Source organism: Gorilla gorilla, chromosome 10 (genome assembly GCF_029281585.2).
Source record: "Gorilla gorilla gorilla isolate KB3781 chromosome 10, NHGRI_mGorGor1-v2.1_pri, whole genome shotgun sequence".
Classification (NCBI taxonomy): Eukaryota; Metazoa; Chordata; class Mammalia; order Primates; family Hominidae; genus Gorilla; species Gorilla gorilla.
The window spans coordinates 101,823,873-101,841,262 of NC_073234.2; the positions used below are offsets into that span (position 1 = coordinate 101,823,873).

The 17,390-nt window shown below is 34.1% G+C and overlaps 1 protein-coding gene across 5 annotated transcripts in view; it reads right to left on the reverse strand.

The window, feature by feature from the left end:
• MGAT4C (MGAT4 family member C) overlaps positions 1 to 17,390 on the reverse strand; it is a 1,374,466-nt gene that overhangs the window by 478,304 nt on the left and 878,772 nt on the right. The window contains exon 1 of one of the 5 annotated variants that reach the window (XM_063694193.1): positions 14,286 to 14,306. The exons of the other annotated variants lie outside the window; for them this stretch is intronic. The gene's annotated coding sequence lies outside the window, so the exon portion shown is untranslated. Of the gene's footprint in view, positions 1 to 14,285; positions 14,307 to 17,390 lie in introns of those variants that run through there. 5 annotated transcript variants of the gene reach the window in all.

A 17,390-nucleotide genomic window follows, 5' to 3' on the forward strand; every position in this document is an offset into this window, starting at 1 on the left:
AAGCATTGGCTTTTTCAAAATTTTTAAACATTCAATATTTCTGGAAGCATTAACTCATTATAACTACAAGTGGCATATTCTTGTTATCAAATGAATATGAACACTAGATCAAAAATTAAGTCTCAATTTGTGTCACTCTTTATAATGATCTAAGCAATACATTGATCTTACAACTATATGATTATATAATCTTTGCCTTGCTTCCCATGGGTTTAAAGCCTGGTTAAGCATTACCAGCAGTACCACTATGAAAAATATGAATTAACTGGATAGAGAGATTTTTTCTTTTTGCATTTTTATATCTGGTATCTTATTTTTCATCTGTATACAGATTAAGCAAGTGCAACAAAACAATTTTGTGCAACAATTTATGATTGTAGAAATCTCAAAAAATGACTACTTATGACAATATAATTCAGAGGATTATAGGCTGATATATGCTCGTCTTTTAAGACAACAGATTTCATTAATCTTCTAATTATGTTACTTAGGGAGTCAGAGTGTGGGGGGAGAAGACCTACATACTGTTTTTTTTAATAGTTTGTATCAGTCAACTATTATCCCTTATTATTATGTAACAATTGTCTTTATAAAATTTTCCACTAACATTTTCATGTTTAATTATTTTATTAGAACAGTGAAGACAGCATTATTATTCTCCATTATAATTATATCATGATATAACTAAGACTCAAAGGATAAGAACTTGAAATTCTTAACTAGAGGATCTTCTGATGTTCAGCTACTTCCAAACAACGTTTTCTTTTAAAACAATATATCGAATATTTTTCTTTAAAAGAGATTTGTGTGATTTAGCTTGGTGATTTCAATTGGAGAACAGGCATTTAGTGAATTATTGTAACATATTCGGAGCTGTGATACACTGAGACCTTTTCCTATGCCTAATTATTTTGGAAATGATTTGCAAATACAGTTCAAAAGGACAATTATATATGATGTTATGTTAAAAATGTTTAAAATTTAAGATTACCTATTGAATATTTGCTAAGTGACAGGTTTTTTGTTAGGTTCTGAGGTTATGGGAGTGAATAAGCTAAATATCTCCACTTTATGTAATTTTCTATGTAGAAATGAAAATAATTAGCCCAAGATACAAATTTGTTTGGAAAATTTTAGTGGCAGTGAGTTAATTTATAAATTCAGTAATAGACAAAAAATATCCCTAAGATATCAGAATTTTTCTGTCTTTATTACAAAAAATTCTAATCATTATTAAAAACAGTATTGCTGAAAATATTGAGCTAATCATTTTAGAATGATTCCGAAATTCTTAATGCTTATATTTTAGAAGAAGATTGTAGACATTTTTACTAGTTATTTTCCAATGTACACAATTTGTATTTATATATACCTATGTATATCTACATATACAAATAGTCATATTAAGGTCTTGATTAGATAATGAGGTTTGGAACAGTTCAAGTATTACATAATATGGTTGTAGGAGTAAATCAATTTTTCCACTAAAAGTTATTGTTGACGTCCCCCTCTCTAAATGAATATATAAAAAGAAAATGAGGAAGGCAAAATAAAATTATCATAACGTATCATATTAGTTAAATGACTTATAGTATTTATTTGTTCTAGTTATTCTCAGTCTCTTTACAAATACAAGAACACATTGTTTTATTGCAATTTGCTTTATTGTACTTTGTAGATATTGCAGTTTTACAAATTGAACATTTGTGGTAACCCTGCATTGAATAAATTATCAGCACCATTTTTCTAATACAAAGTGCTCACTTTGTGTCTCTTTGTCACACTTTGGTCATCCACACAATATATCAAGCTTTTCCATTATTATTATATATTTTATCTGTTTCATTATATCTACGATCATTGATATTACTCTTGTAATTGTTATGGGGCACCACACACCACAACCATGTAAGACAGTGAAATGTTGTGCGTGTTCAGACTACCGCACTGACCAGCTGTTACTCATCTTTCTTCTTCTACTAGAGACTCCCTGTTCCCTGAGACACAAAAATATTGAAATTTAGCTGATCGATAGCCCTACAATGGCTTCTAAGTGTTCAAGTGAAAGGAAGAGTCATGGTCTTTCACTTGAAGTCAAATGGTAGAAATGATTAACTTTAGTGAGGAAGGCATGTCAAAAGCCAAGATAGGGTAAAAGCTAGGCTTCTTATGCCAAACAGTTAGGCAAGTTGTGAATGCACAGGAAAAGTTCTTAAAAGTGCTAGTCCAGTGAAAACATGAATGATAAGAAATCAAAACAACTGTATTACAGATATGGAGACAGGTTTAGTGGTCAGGATAAAATATCAAACCAGCCACAATATCCACTTAAGATAAAGCCTAATCTAGAGCAAGGCCCTAATTATCTTTAATTCTATGAAAGCTGAGAGAGTTGAGGAAGCTGAAGAAGAAAAGTTTGAAGCCAGCAGAGGTTCGTTTATGATATTTAAGGAATGATGCCCTCTGTATGACTTAAAAGTGCAAGGTGAAACAGCAAGGGTTGATGCAGAAGCTGAAGCAAGTTATCCAGAAGATCAGCCTAAGACAACTGATGAAAGTGGCTACAGTAAACAACAAATTTTCGATGTTGATGAAAAAGCCTTCTAATAGAAGATGGCATCCCTATAAAACAATAAAACATGAAGAAAACAAAGTAACTATGTAACAATCAATATGATGACTGGAACAATATGTCACATCTCAATAGTAACTTTTAATGTCAATTATATAAATGCTCCACTTAAATGATACTGACTGTCAGAATTGATACAGTAATCACAAACCAAATAGTGCTGTCTTCAAGAGACACACCTAACCATGTAAGGATTCCTATAGACTCAAGCTAAAGGAATAGAAAAATATATTCCACACAAATGGAAACTGAGGGCAAGCAGGAGTAGCTATTCTCATATCGGATGAAACAGAACTTAAAGCAACAAAAGTAAAAAAATAAAAAGACGAAGAAGGTCATTATATAATGATAAAAGGATAATCCAACAAAAAGATGTTATAAGCTTAAACATATATGCACTGTAGCTCCCAGATTCACAAAATTATTACTACTAAACCTATGAAAAGAGGCAAACACCAACACAATGATAGAAGCGATTTCAACACTCCACTGACAGCATTAGACAGATCGTTGAGGCAGAAAGTCAACAAAGAAACACTGGACTTAAACTGCACTCTACAGCAAATGAACCTAACAGATATTTATAGCACATTCTACCCAATAACTGCAAAATATACATTATTCTCATCAGCCTACAAATCATTCTCCAAGATAGAACACATAACAAACCACAAAGCAATTCTCAATAAATTTTAAAAACTTGAAACAATATCAAGTATCTTCTCAAACCATAGCAGAATGAAATTAGAAATTAATTCCCAAAGGAATCCTCAAAACTCCACAAATACATGGAAATTAAACAACCTACTTCTGAACTATGCTTAGGTTATCAGTAAAATCAAGATGAAAATCTAAAAACTATTCAAAATGAATAACAGTGACACAAGTTATCAAAACCTCTGTGATACTGCAAATGCAATGCTAAGAGGAAAGTCTATAGCACTAAATACCTACATCAAAAAGTCTGAAAGATCACAAATAGACAATCTAACATCACACCACAAGAAACCAGATAAACAAGAAAAAAACAAACCCAAAGCTAGCAGAAGATAAACAACAACAACAAAGATCAGAGCAGAACTAAGTGAATTTGAAATTAAAAATCAATACAAAAGGTAAATGAAGCAAAAAGTTTTTTCTTTGAAAAGATGAACAAAATTGATAGACCACTAGCCAGATTAACCAAGAAGAGAGAAGCTTCAAATAAACTCAATTAGAAATTAAAATGGAGACATTACAACTGACACCACAGAAATAGAAAAGATCCTTCAAGACCATTATAAACACCTCTATACATACAAACTAGAAAGTCTAGAAGAAGTGGATAAATTCCTGAAAACATACAACCCTCTTAGCTTGAATCAGGAAGAAATAGAAATCCTGAACAGACCAATAACAAGCAGTGTGATTGAATCAGTGACAAAAAATTTGTTAGCAAACAAAAGTTCAGGGTCAGATGGCTTCACAGCCAATTTCTACCAGACATTCAAAGAGGAATTGATGCCTATCCTACAGAAACGATTTCAAATGATTGAGAAAGAGGGAATATTCCTAACTCATTCTATGAAGCCAGTATCATTCTAATAACAAAGACAGGGAACAACATAAAAACAACAACAAAAATACTATAGACCAACATTCCTGATGAACATAGATGCAAAAATCCTCAACAAAATATTAGCAAACCAAATTCGACAGCACATCAAAATGATAATTCACTATGATTATGTGGGTTTCATTCCAGGGATACAGGGATGATTCAACACACACAAACTGACAAATGTGATTCACCACAAAAACAGAATTAAAAACAAAAACCATATGATAATCTCAATAGACATAGAAAAGCCATTCAATAAAACCCAGCATCCCTTTATGATAAAAACTCTCAGTAACCTAGGCATAGAAGGAACATACCTCAAAATAATAAAAACCATGTATGACAAACACACAGCCAACTCATACTGAATGGGGAAAAGAAGAAAACATTCCCTTTAAGAACTGGAAGAATATAGGGATGCCCATTTTCATCACTTCTATTCAACATAGCACTGAAAGTCCTAGCCAGAGCAATCAGGGAAAAGAAATAAATAAATACATCCAAATCAGAAAATAGGAAGTCAACTTATCTGTTTGCAGATGATTTGATCATATACCTAGGAAACCCTAAAGAGTCCTTCAGAAGACTCCTAGAGTTGATAAATAAATTTAGTAAAGTCTTGGGTTACAATATCAATATACACAAATCAGCTGCACTTCTATATGCCAATAACAACCAAGCTGAAAACAAATCAACAACTCAATCCCTTTTACAATAACTAAACAAAAATCTAGGAATATGCTTAAACAAGGAGGTAAAAGAACTCTACACCTAGAACTGCAAAACACTGCTGGAATAAATCATAGGCAACACAAACACATGGAAATACAGCCGATGCTCATGGACTGGAATAATTAATATCATGAAAATGACCATACTGCCCAAAGCAATCTACAGATTCCATACAATTTATACCAAAATACCAGCATCATTTTTCACATAAATAGAAAAAATAATTATAAAATTTCTTTGGAACCAAGAAAGAGCCTAAATAGCAAAAACAATTCTAAGCAAAAAGAACAAATCTGGAGGCATGGCATTACCTGACTTCAAATTATACTACAAGGATATAGTAACCAAAATAGTATGGTACTAATATAAAAGTAGATGCATAGACCAATGCAACAAAATAGAGAATTCAGAGATAAAGCCAAATCAACCAACTGATTTTCTTTTTATTATTATTATTATTATTATTATACTTTAAGTTCTAGGGTACATGTGCACAACGTGCAGGTTTGTTACATATGTATACATGTGCCATGTTGGTGTGCTGCACCAATTAACTCATCATTTACATTGAGTACACCTCCTAATGCTTTCCCTCCCCCCTCCCCCCACCCCACAACAGGCCACGGTGTGTGATATTCCCCTTCCTGTGTCCAAGTGTTCTCATTGTTCAATTCCCACCTATGAGTGAGAACATGCAGTGTTTGGTTTTTTGTTCTTGCAACAGTTTGCTGAGAATGATGGTTTCCAGTTTCATCCATGTCCCTACAAAGGACATGAACTCATCTTTTTTATGGCTGCATAGTATTCCATGGTGTATATGTGCCACATTTTCTTAATCCAGTCTATCATTGTTGGACATTTGGGTTGGTTCCAAGTCTTTGCTATTGTGAATAGTGCCGCAATAAACATACGTGTGCATGTATCTTTATAGCAGCATGATTTATAGTCCTTTGGGTATATACCCAGTAATGGGATGGCTGGGTCAAGGATCCTCAAGTTCTAGATCCTTGAGGAATTGCCACGCTGTCTTCCACAATGGTTGAACTACTTCACGTCCCACCAACAGTGTAAAAGTGTTCCTATTTCTCCACATCCTCTCAGCACCTGTTGTTTCCTGACTTTTTAATGATTGCCATTCTAACTGGTGTGAGATGGTATCTCATTGTGGTTTTGATTTGCATTTCTCTGATGGCCAGTGATGATGAGCATTTTTTCATGTGTCTGTTGGCTGCATAAATGTCTTCTTTTGAGAAGTGTCTGTTCATATCCTTTGCCCACTTTTTGATGGGATTGTTTGATTTTTTCTTGTAAATTTCTTTGACTTCTTTGTAGATTCTGGATATTAGCCCTTTGTCAGATGGGTAGATTGCAACATTTTCCTTCCATTCTGTAGGTTGCCTCTTCACTCTGATGCTAGTTTCTTTTGCTGTGCAGAAGCTCTTTAGTTTAATTAGATCCCATTTGTCAATTTTGGCTTGTGTTGCCATTGCTTTTGGTGTTTTAGACATGAAGTCCTTGCTCATGCCTATGTCCTGAATGGTATTGCCTAAGTTTTTTTCTAGGGTTTTTATGGTTTTAAGTCTAACATTTAAGTATTTAATCCATCTTGAATTAATTTTTGTATAAGGTGTAAGGAAGGGATCCAGTTTCAGCTTTCTACATATGGCTAGCCAGTTTTCCCAGCACCATTTATTAAATAGGGAATCCTTTCCCCATTGCTTGTTTTTCTCAGGTTTGTCAAAGATCAGATGGTTGTAGATGTGTGGTATTATGTCTGAGGGCTCTGTTCTGTTCCATTGGTCTATATTTCTGTTTTGGTACCAGTACCATGCTGTTTTGGTTACTGTAGCCTTGTAGTATAGTTTGAAGTCAGGTGGTGTGATGCCTCCAGATTTGTTCTTTTGGCTTAGGATTGTCTTGGCAATGCGGGCCCTTTTTTGGTTCCATATGAACTTTAAAGTAGTTTTTTCCAATTCTATGAAGAAAGTCATTGGTAGCTTGATGGGGATGGTATTGAATCTATAAATTACCTTGGGCAGTATGACCATTTTCACAATATTGATTCTTCCTATCCATGAGCATGAAATGTTCTTCCATTTGTTTGTATCCTCTTTTATTTCATTGAGCAGTGGTTTGTAGTTCTCCTTGAAGAGGTCCTTCACGTCCCTTGTAGGTTGGATTCCTAGGTATTTTATTCTCTTTGAAGCAATTGTGAATGGGAGTTCACTCATGATTTGGCTCTCTGTTTGTCTGTTATTCGTGTATAAGAATGCTTTTGATTTTTGCACATTGATTTTGTATCCTGAGACTTTGCTGAAGTTGCTTATCAGCTTAAGGAGATTTTGGGCTAAGACAATGGGGTTTTCTAAATATACAATCATGTCATCTGCAAACAGGGACAATTTGACTTCCTCTTTTCCTAACTGAATACCCTTTATTTCTTTCTCCTGCCTGATTGCCCTGGCCAGAACTTCCAACACTATGTTGAATAGGAGTGGTGAGAGAGGGCATCCCCGTCTTGTGCCAGTTTTCAAAGGGAATGCTTCCAGTTTTTGCCCATTCAGTATGATATTGGCTGTCAACCAACTGATTTTCAACAAAGCATACAAAAACATAAACTGGGAAAAGGACTCTCCATTCAATAAATGGTACTGGGAAAACTGGATAGCCATATGTAGAAGAATGAAACTAGATCTCTATGTCTCACTATATACAAAAATCAACTCAAGATGGATCAAAAACCTAAATCTAAAATCTGAAAACATAAAAATTCCAGAAGAAAACCTAGGGAAAACTCTTCTGGATATTGGCCTAGGCAAATAATTTATCATTAAGACCCCAAAAGCAAAAGCAACAAAAAATAAATAAATGGAATCTAATTAAACTAACAATCTTCTGTACAGCAAAATAAATAATCATCAAAGTAAACCCACAAAATATGATCCACAAAAAAGATAATCCACAAAATGTTAGAAACTATTTGCAAACTATGAATCTGACAAATAACTAATATGTAGTGTCTGCAAGGAACTCAAATCAGCAAGAAAAAAAATCACATCAAAAAGTAGGCAAATAATGTAAGCAGACATTTCTTAAAAGAATATACAAATAGCTAACAAACATATGAAAAAGTGCTCAACATAATTAATCATCAAGGAAATGAAAATTAAAACCACAGTGGGAAACCACCTTACCTTGGTCAGAATTACCATTATTAAAAAGTGAAAAAACAATAAATGTTGGAGTTAATGTAGTAAAAAGGGAAAACTTATATACTGCTTGTGGGAATGTAAGTTAGTATAACCTCTATGGAAAACAGTATGGAGATTTCTTTAAAGATACCATTCAATCCAACAATTCAACTGCAGGGCATCTACCCAAATGAAAATGAGTAATTATATAAAAAGACACCTGCATGTGTTTGTTTATTGCAGCACAATTCACAATTGCAAAGATGAGGAACCAACATAAGTGCCCATCAACTGATGAGTGGACAAAGAAAATGTGATACATATACACCATAGAATACTTGTCATCCATAAAAAAGAATGAAAAAAATGTCTTTGGCAGCAACTTGGATGGAGCCGGAAGTTGTTATTTTAGGTGAAATAATTCAGGAAAACCAAGTATCTTATGTTTCTACCGATAAGTGAGAGCTAAGCTATGGGTATACAAAGGTATACAGAAGGGTGTAATGGACACGAGAGACTTTGAGGGGGAAACTACATATTGGGTACAATGTACACTACTCAGTTGACAAGTGCACAAAACTCTCAGACTTCATCATTATACAATTTGTTTATGTAACCAAAAACTACTTGTACCTCTAAAGCTATTGAATTTTTTTAAAAAAATATATATTTGTTGACTACCATGTGCTCATGAAAAGTTGCTATTACATTTTATTAAATCTCTCATTGATCTGGATGCTGAAAAAGGAAAGTGAAAATATTCAGTCACCTGGCAAATACAATTATGTTATTGAAATATAGTGACATACATATTAAATGAAATACAAATAATTATGTCAAATTTTTAAAGTGAATTTTGCATTACTAATTGGCCGTATGCAAATAGTACCTTGTGGGGGCCTATAAATGCAGTTTCTCAAAAAATGGTGTCATTTACACACCCAGATAGACAGAAATGAGATATTGATGATTTCATTATGATTGACATAAAATGCAAAGCTGAAATAAAACAAAATAAAAATTTTTGAAGTTCCAACACAAACCAGAAGAAATACAAATAAATCATTTCCCTGAAAGAATTTATAAAAAGTGAGACCAGCAATAGAAAAAAACACTAGACATCTGGAAAGCTTAAGGTGTTGACTGAGCCATCATGTGCACCTCACATCTCTGGCTTCTCTAAATACCACTGAAATGACAGAAGAGAAAAGACAAAAAAAAAAAAACAAGGTCCACAAAAAATAAGGTCCACTATCAACATATCATTTTTTTTAAGTGGAAGATAGATTTTTGGAAAAATGGAAGATAGAAATCAGACATGCTTGTAATGATATATAAGTAATACAGAGAAAAGCTCAACCAATAACAGACACAGAAGAGGAATGATTCAAATAAGAACCTCTTAAAGGAAATCCCAGAGAAACTTTACAGTTGGAATCTACAGGTACAGAAAGTTTCTTTGGGCCTTGGACCAATAATCAGGAAATCCAGAAATGAAGCTGCTAAGCTGGCTGTCCTCAGGAGAAAACACCCAGAATTGCTCTCTTTTGAATAGCTGAGGGTTTATTCTAGGAGTTTCTAATTTGGCTGCTGAAGATAAAGAGAAGCAAAGCATAACTTGAATTCACTGAACCTCCAAGATGGGTAAAGAGAAGACAGGATAAAAAAAAAAAAAACAAGCTTCACTCATGAGTGAAATCCAAAAAGCACAGAACACAGAAGAAAAAGAAGAAGAAAATGCCATCCAGAATTTTCATAGCCAAAGAGGAAAAGTCAATCCCTGGCTTCAAAGCTTTTAAGGACAGGCTGATGTTCTTGTAGCATCTAACGCAGCTGGTGACCTGAAGGCAACATCCATTTACTATTTTGAAAATAGTAGGGCCCTTAAGAATCTTCTGAATCTATTTTGCTTGTGCTCTATAAATTGAACAACAAAGCCTTGATGATCACAATTCTTTGCAAATAAACTTCTAAAAGACATTTTTTATGATTTTTAAAAATTTAATAATTATATATTGAGTATTTACTAGGTGACAGGCTCTTTGTTAAGTTCTGAGAATACAGTGGTGAATAAAAAAATATCCTCAACATCTTTATATAATTTTCAACGTAGAAATACAATAATGAGCCCAAAATACAAGTTTATTTGGAGAATATTATTGTCCATGCATTATAGTATAAATTAACTGATAGAAGAAAAGATGCAAAAATTATTAGAATGTTTGTATCTTTATTACAAAAAATATAGGATGGTTTACTGAATATTTTAAGCCTAACGTTCATACCTACTGCTTAGAAAAAAAGATTTTTTTCTAAATATTACTGCTCTTTGGCAAGGCATCTAGTCACCTAAAGTTCTGATGGAGATGTTGTTTACCATCTCCATGGGAGATCAATGTTGTTTTTATGCTTAATAATACAACATCCACTCTGCATTCCATGGATCAAGGAGTAATTTTGACTTTCAAGTCTTATCATTTATAAAATACACTTTGCAAAGGTATAGCAGATATATATTTTGATTTCTCTGATGAATCTAGACAAAGTACACTGAAAACCTTGTGGAAAGATTTTACCATTCTAGATATCATTGAGAACACTTGTGAGTCACAGTAAGAGGTCAAAATATAAGATTAACAGAAGTTTGGGAGAATTTTATATGAATCCTCATTGATGATCTTGAGAGAGTCAAGACTTGAGAGAAGGAAGTAATTGCAGACGTGGTGGAAATAGCAAAATAAGTAAAATTAGAAGTGGAGCCTGAAGATGTAACTGAAATGCTACAATCTCATGATCAAACTTGAATGGATGAGAAATTGCTTCTTATGCATAAGCAAGGTGTGTTTATATAGATAGATAGATAGATAGATAGATAGATAGATAGATAGATAGATAGATAGGATCTTATCCTGGGGAAGATGCTATGAAATTGTTGAAATGACAACAAATAATTTAGAATACTACATAAACTTAGATAACAAAGCAGCAGCAGGGTTTGAGAAGAATGACTCCAATTTTGAAGGACATTCTACTGTGGATAAAATGCTATCAAACAGTAGCACATGCTACAGAGAAGTCTTTTGTGAAATAAAGAATCAGTGTCCAGGAGTGGTGGCTTCCGCCTGTAATCCCAGCACTTTGGGAGGCTGAGGCAGGCGGATCACCTGAGATCAGGAGTTCAAGACCAGCCTGGACAACATGGTGGAACCCCATCTCTACTAAAAATACAAAAATTAGTCAGGCATGGTGGCAGGCACCTGTAATCCCAGCTACTTGGGAGGCTGAGACAGGAGAATCTTTTGAACCTGGGAGGCCGAGGTTGCAGTAGTGAGCTGAGATCGTGCCACTGCACAACTGGTCAGTGTTGACTGGTCAACAAAGAGCAAAACTCTGTCTCAAAAAAAAAAAAAAAAGGAATCAGTCAATGTAACCAACTTAATTGTTGTCTTATTTTCACAAATTGCCATGGTCACCCCAATCTTCAGCAACCACCACCTTGATCAGTCAGCAGCCATCAACATTGAGGTAAGACCCTCCTCCAGCAGAGAGAATTACAACTTGTTAGAGGCTCAGATAATACTCAAGTTTTTAGCGATAAGGTATTTTTAAATTAAGTTGTGTACATTGTTCTTTAGATATAATTCTATTCCAAGGTTAATATATTATGGTATAGCATAAACATAACTATAATATGCACTGGGAAACAACAATTTTGTGGGACTTGCATTACTGCAATATTCATTTTGCAGGTGTCTGGAACCAAACTTGCAATATGTATGAAGTATATTTATATTTCCACTGACATTATATATATATGTGTGTGTGTGTGTGTACACACACACACACACACACACACACATATACACATGTAAATTTCTGTTGACACAATACCGTAATTATAGTTTCATGTTATTACACAGGTTTCTCAAACATAATTATCCATTAATGTGGATGTTTTCTATTAAAGTGATTAAACTGAAATTTCAACCCCTCATTTTGTCATAGAAGCATGCTGAATAGACCTGGAGAAAAATTCAAAATCCTGACAATTGTTACTACTTTAAATTACTGACCATGAATAACAAATGAACACTCACTACTGCAAAAATCTTAATTACAACTGATGGAATAGCCTTAAACTTCACTGAGAAAACAATAGCCCCTGTGTAGGAGAGCCCAAATATCAACCCATCCCAACTAGCTACCAAAATGTTTTTGTCGTTGTTGTTGTTTTTGTTTGTTTGTTTGAGACGGAGTCTCGCTGTGTCACCCAGGCTGGAGTGCAGTGGCACGATCTCGGCTCACTGCAAGCTCTTCCTCTTGGGTTCACACCATTCTCCTGCCTCAGCCTCCCGAGTAGCTGGGACTACAGGCACCCGCCACCATGCCAGGCTAATTTTTTGTATTTTTTAGTAGAGACAGGGTTTCACCTTGTTAGCCAGGATGGTCTCAATCTCCTGACCTCGTGATGCGCCCGCCTCGGCCTCCCAAAGTGCTGGGATTACAGGCACGAGCCACCATGCCCAGCCTGTCTACAAAACTCTTTTAACAAAGTTTTACCAAACTTTCTCATGCTAATTCTTCTTATTCATATAAGTTACTCCCTCTGCGTTAATTCATCCTCATCGGTGTTTAATACTGTTTTAATATTTTTATGCTTTCAAAAATAAACCCCTCTACTACTTCATTTGTCTCTCTAGTAACCATATTTCTACATTGGAAAATATCTCAAAATATTTATTTTCTCGTTGTACAATATCTTCTCAACTCGCTTTTGTAGAACATCCATATCACCAAAGGCACTAAAATAGTCCTCATTTTACCTGATGTTCTAACAATTATGTGATTCCTTCTTGAATGATTCTCTTCTCGTCTTTAGTGGTACTACATTCTTCTTATTTCTTTCATACCATGCAAAGCCTTTCAATCCCAGGCTCATTTGCCGGCTTCTTTTCCTCTGAATAATATGTTTGGAGTATTTCTTGACTGATCATGGACCTCTTTTTCTTCTCAACCTATACTTTCCCTGCAGATAATCTTCTCCGGTTCCATGGCTTTACATATAATCTTTCCTGTTGACTACCAAATTTAGATCTGCAACCTGACCTTTTTCCACTGTGCTTTAAATATGATTCTCCATCTGCATACTGATCTCAATTCCTGGCTCTCTAACAAGGATTTTAAAATTCAAACACAGCAAAATAGAACAATTGACTCTACCATATCGTTGCAAATCTGACCTCACTCCAGTCTTCCATATCTTAACATGGAATTCTTTCAGTTAAAATTCTTTGAGTTAAAATCAAAGTATTACATTTTTATCTTAATGTTTTATTCTAACAAAAATGCATAACATAAAGTTTACCATAGTAACTATTTCTGAGGTACGGTTCTGTAGTATTAAGTATATTCACTTTGTTGCACAACTAATCTCCAGAACATTTTCATCTTTCAGAACTGAAACTCTATACCTCTTAAACAACTCCCCAAGAGGAAAGATTTATTGACATATGTAACAATACAGATGAATTTCTAAATTATACTGAGAGAAGCTAAACAAAAAAGTACATACTATATGACTTCATTTATATGAGATTCTAAAAATGCAAACTTATCCATAGTGACAGAAAGCAGATCAGCTGTTGCCTGGGAACCAGAAAGGTGGGGGTGGAAGAATTGGTGTGAGGAATTGCAAAGGATCACAAAATTTTTGTGGGTAACAGACGTGTTCATTATTTTGATTATCATGATGGTTTCAGTAGTATATACACGTGTCTACACTTATCAAATCTCACACTTTAAATATGTGTAGCCTAATTTATGCCAATTATACTGCAAATATGACATTTATAATAAGTTCACAAATAAAACTTCTAAAAATTAGAAAGAAAATAATCCAATATGTAAAGGAAAAAATATTTGTTCAAAATTTTCATAAAATAAGATATCCAAATGACCAATACCATGTATAAGAATATTCCATATTATTTCTCATCAAAAATATTCATTCACCACATTTAGCAAAATTTATTAAAATAATCATTTCAAGATTTGAGGGAATGTGAAATTCATATACAACTGAAAGAACTGGAAATTAGCAAAAGCAGTTTGAGAAACTGGCAATACATACTAAAGCTGAAAATGTACTCATCTTATGACCCAAGAATTCCACTCCTAGTTTCATATTCAAGAAGTATATGCATATAGCACCAAAAGATACACATTCGATTGCTCGACAGCTCTCTGCAACAGACAAAAACTGGAAATTATCCAAATGTCCACCCGCAGTAAAACTGATGAATATCTTTAAAAATATTTACATAATAGAATAAAATATATCAATGAGAATGAGCAAACTTTTGCTATACGTGACAACATGAGTGAGTCTCAAACCTAATGTTGAGAAAAGATGTAATAAACAAATATTATGTCTTGTATAATTTTATTTATATAGGCTGCAAAAATGGTTAAACTTTATTTTGGTAAAAGTAGTCAATCTACTGATTATCTTTGGGGTAGACTGAGTTTAATAACTAGGAAGAGGTACAAAATAATCTTCAAATATTGGTAACATTTTATTTCCTGTTAGAGTTATATTAATTATAGACATGTATTCACTGTGCAAATGTACTGGGTTGTTCACTTAAGAATTTGCAATTTCTGGATATGTGTTATGCTTCAGTAAAACTTTATATGTATGTGTGTGTGTGTATATATATTTGCACACATATAGCTACACATAAAGTATATCACAAAAACATAGAATAAAATTTATTGTGATTTATGTTCTTTAGAACATATTATTTTTTATGAAAATATAACTTGAAATATTTTGTGAACAATTATTGCTAAGACAAGGACCCATTTTTTCCTGATAATGAAAACAAAACACGTGCATAAGGTTAAAAAGTTCCAGTAAAAAAAAAAAGTCATTTGAATAATTACTCATCCCAGGAAAGCTGCTCCAATTGGCATTGGTAAAGTATATAATGCACTTATTTTTCTCAAAGGAATACACCATTATAGCACAGATATTTGTGTGTATTCATTTCACATTATTTATGAAACTTCTTGAGGCTCTGACTTAGAGAAAGCAACCAGCTGTTTTTGTGATTTGCAAAATGAATGTCTTAAAGAAAAAAAGGCAAAAAGTAGTATTTTATCATTTATATTGTCTTATTGCTTTTTTACTCACTTTCTTAATATGAATACCATGCATTATTTTCTATATTGTCTACTGTTCATATACGATGAAAACTGCTATCAGGACTTAAAATTACATCATGTAACTCATATATATATATATATATATGGATGTGATTAGCCATGGTGGAAAGAGTGTGGATTTCACAATTGCAATGAAACAGTTTGAATATATGTAAATTTGGGTAAGCTGTGTACTATTGCCATGGCTCTATGTAATCATCTATGAGAGGGAGATGGTAATACTAACCCTACCTGTATGCAAATGTAAACATTATATGTAAATATATAAAAATTGATATTCTAGATGCTTACCATTACTATGTCATTCACTACTAAGAAGTTTTACTGGGCCATGCATTACTAGTGTTTTACATCAAAAGATAAGTTTGGAATAGATTGATTTAAACATTGATTAAAAGATGAACAATACGAAGGCTAAGGGATTGTAGAACAGTGACCCTTCAACAGGAACAGTGTCCTAAAGGAGTGCCCTTTTTGCTAAATGAGCAGCAGCATTCTGTTTTTTTGTTTTTTTTGTTTGTTTGTTTGTTTTGAGATGGAATTTCACTCTTGTTGCCCAGGCTGGAGTGCAATGGTGCAATCTCGGCTCACCGCAACCTCTGCCTCCCAGGTTCCAGCAATTCTCCTGCCTCAGCCTCCCGAGTAGCTGGGATTACAGGTATGTGCCACCACTCCTGGCTAATTCTGTATTTTTAGTAGAGACAGGGTTTCTCCACGCTGGTTAGGCTGGTCTCGAACTACTGACCTCAGGTGAACCACCTGCCTTGGCCTCCCAAAGTATCATTCTGTTTTTGTAACTGTAACTGAGCACTTTGGCCTCAGTAAAAAAGAATGACTGGAAACAACTTGGCTATCCAAGTAACAACAATTGTGTCAATAAACTTAGTTTAGAGATATTTACCACTAAATAAAATCTTTACACTTCATGAGTACCAGTTTTTTTTAACTTTTTTTACTCTCTACATAGAGAGTAAAATAAGTTAGAGAGTAAAATAAATAATAAGGATTTATTTAGCTTCTCCTGTACAATAAGATTTGTTCTAACATTTGTATTGGTGAATGAGTATTCCAAAATGATTATGTCAGCCATCCAATATATAGACCAAATACAAGTTGAACAATAGTATAGCTACAGATGCAAATATAGATATTGAGATAGGTAGAATGAAACTATTTTTTACAAGCAATGTTTGCCTACTTAGGTGTTTTGTACTTGCTGATCTCTCCAAGTATACTCCTCCTCCATATACTGTGTAACATTCCCTCTTACCACTTCCAGGCTTTTACAAGTGTCACTATGGCAGAGCTTCCCATGCCCTGCCCATTTTCCTTCAGCAATTCTGATTCGCCTACATGTTTGAGACCTTTTGCTGCATGCATCTGAGATGTTGCTTTCATTGGCCAATGGTGCATGATTGACATGCATACAGGTCAGGCCAGAAGGTAAAAAATGTTCCCCAAAGCAGCCTTCAGTTAATTAGAGAAGGGAATTAGTAGCCAAGTGCCTCCCATTTCCTTCAATCTTTGGATGATAAAATATGAGACATGGTTCACACAGTCTCCCAGAATTCCATAGAAGGATGGAGCCTGGGTTGCCTGTGGCAGCTTCCTGATCATTTGTACACTTTTTATTGGAATCCTTTCCTTCTCAGCACTTGCCTGTTTCCTGCCATGGTTCTTGGGAATCACCACACACAACTTACTTGTACCTAATTTCTTGCTTCAGAGTTAGTTTCCTGGAAATCCTACCTAAGATAGTCACATTCTTAAATGCAAAATTTACTTTCACCACCCTCATTAAAAGTGCAACTCCAACCTAAACCAAGCATAGCCTTCTCCTTACCCTATCTTAATATGCTTCATTGCATTGTTTTGAAATGAAAAATTATATCATTTACTCTTTACTTACTACCGGAATCCCTCACTGGAAAGTAAAGCTATGAGAGCAGGAACTTTTGTTTGTTTGCTGTATCTCTAGTACCTATAATTAAACCTGCTGAATGGAAGG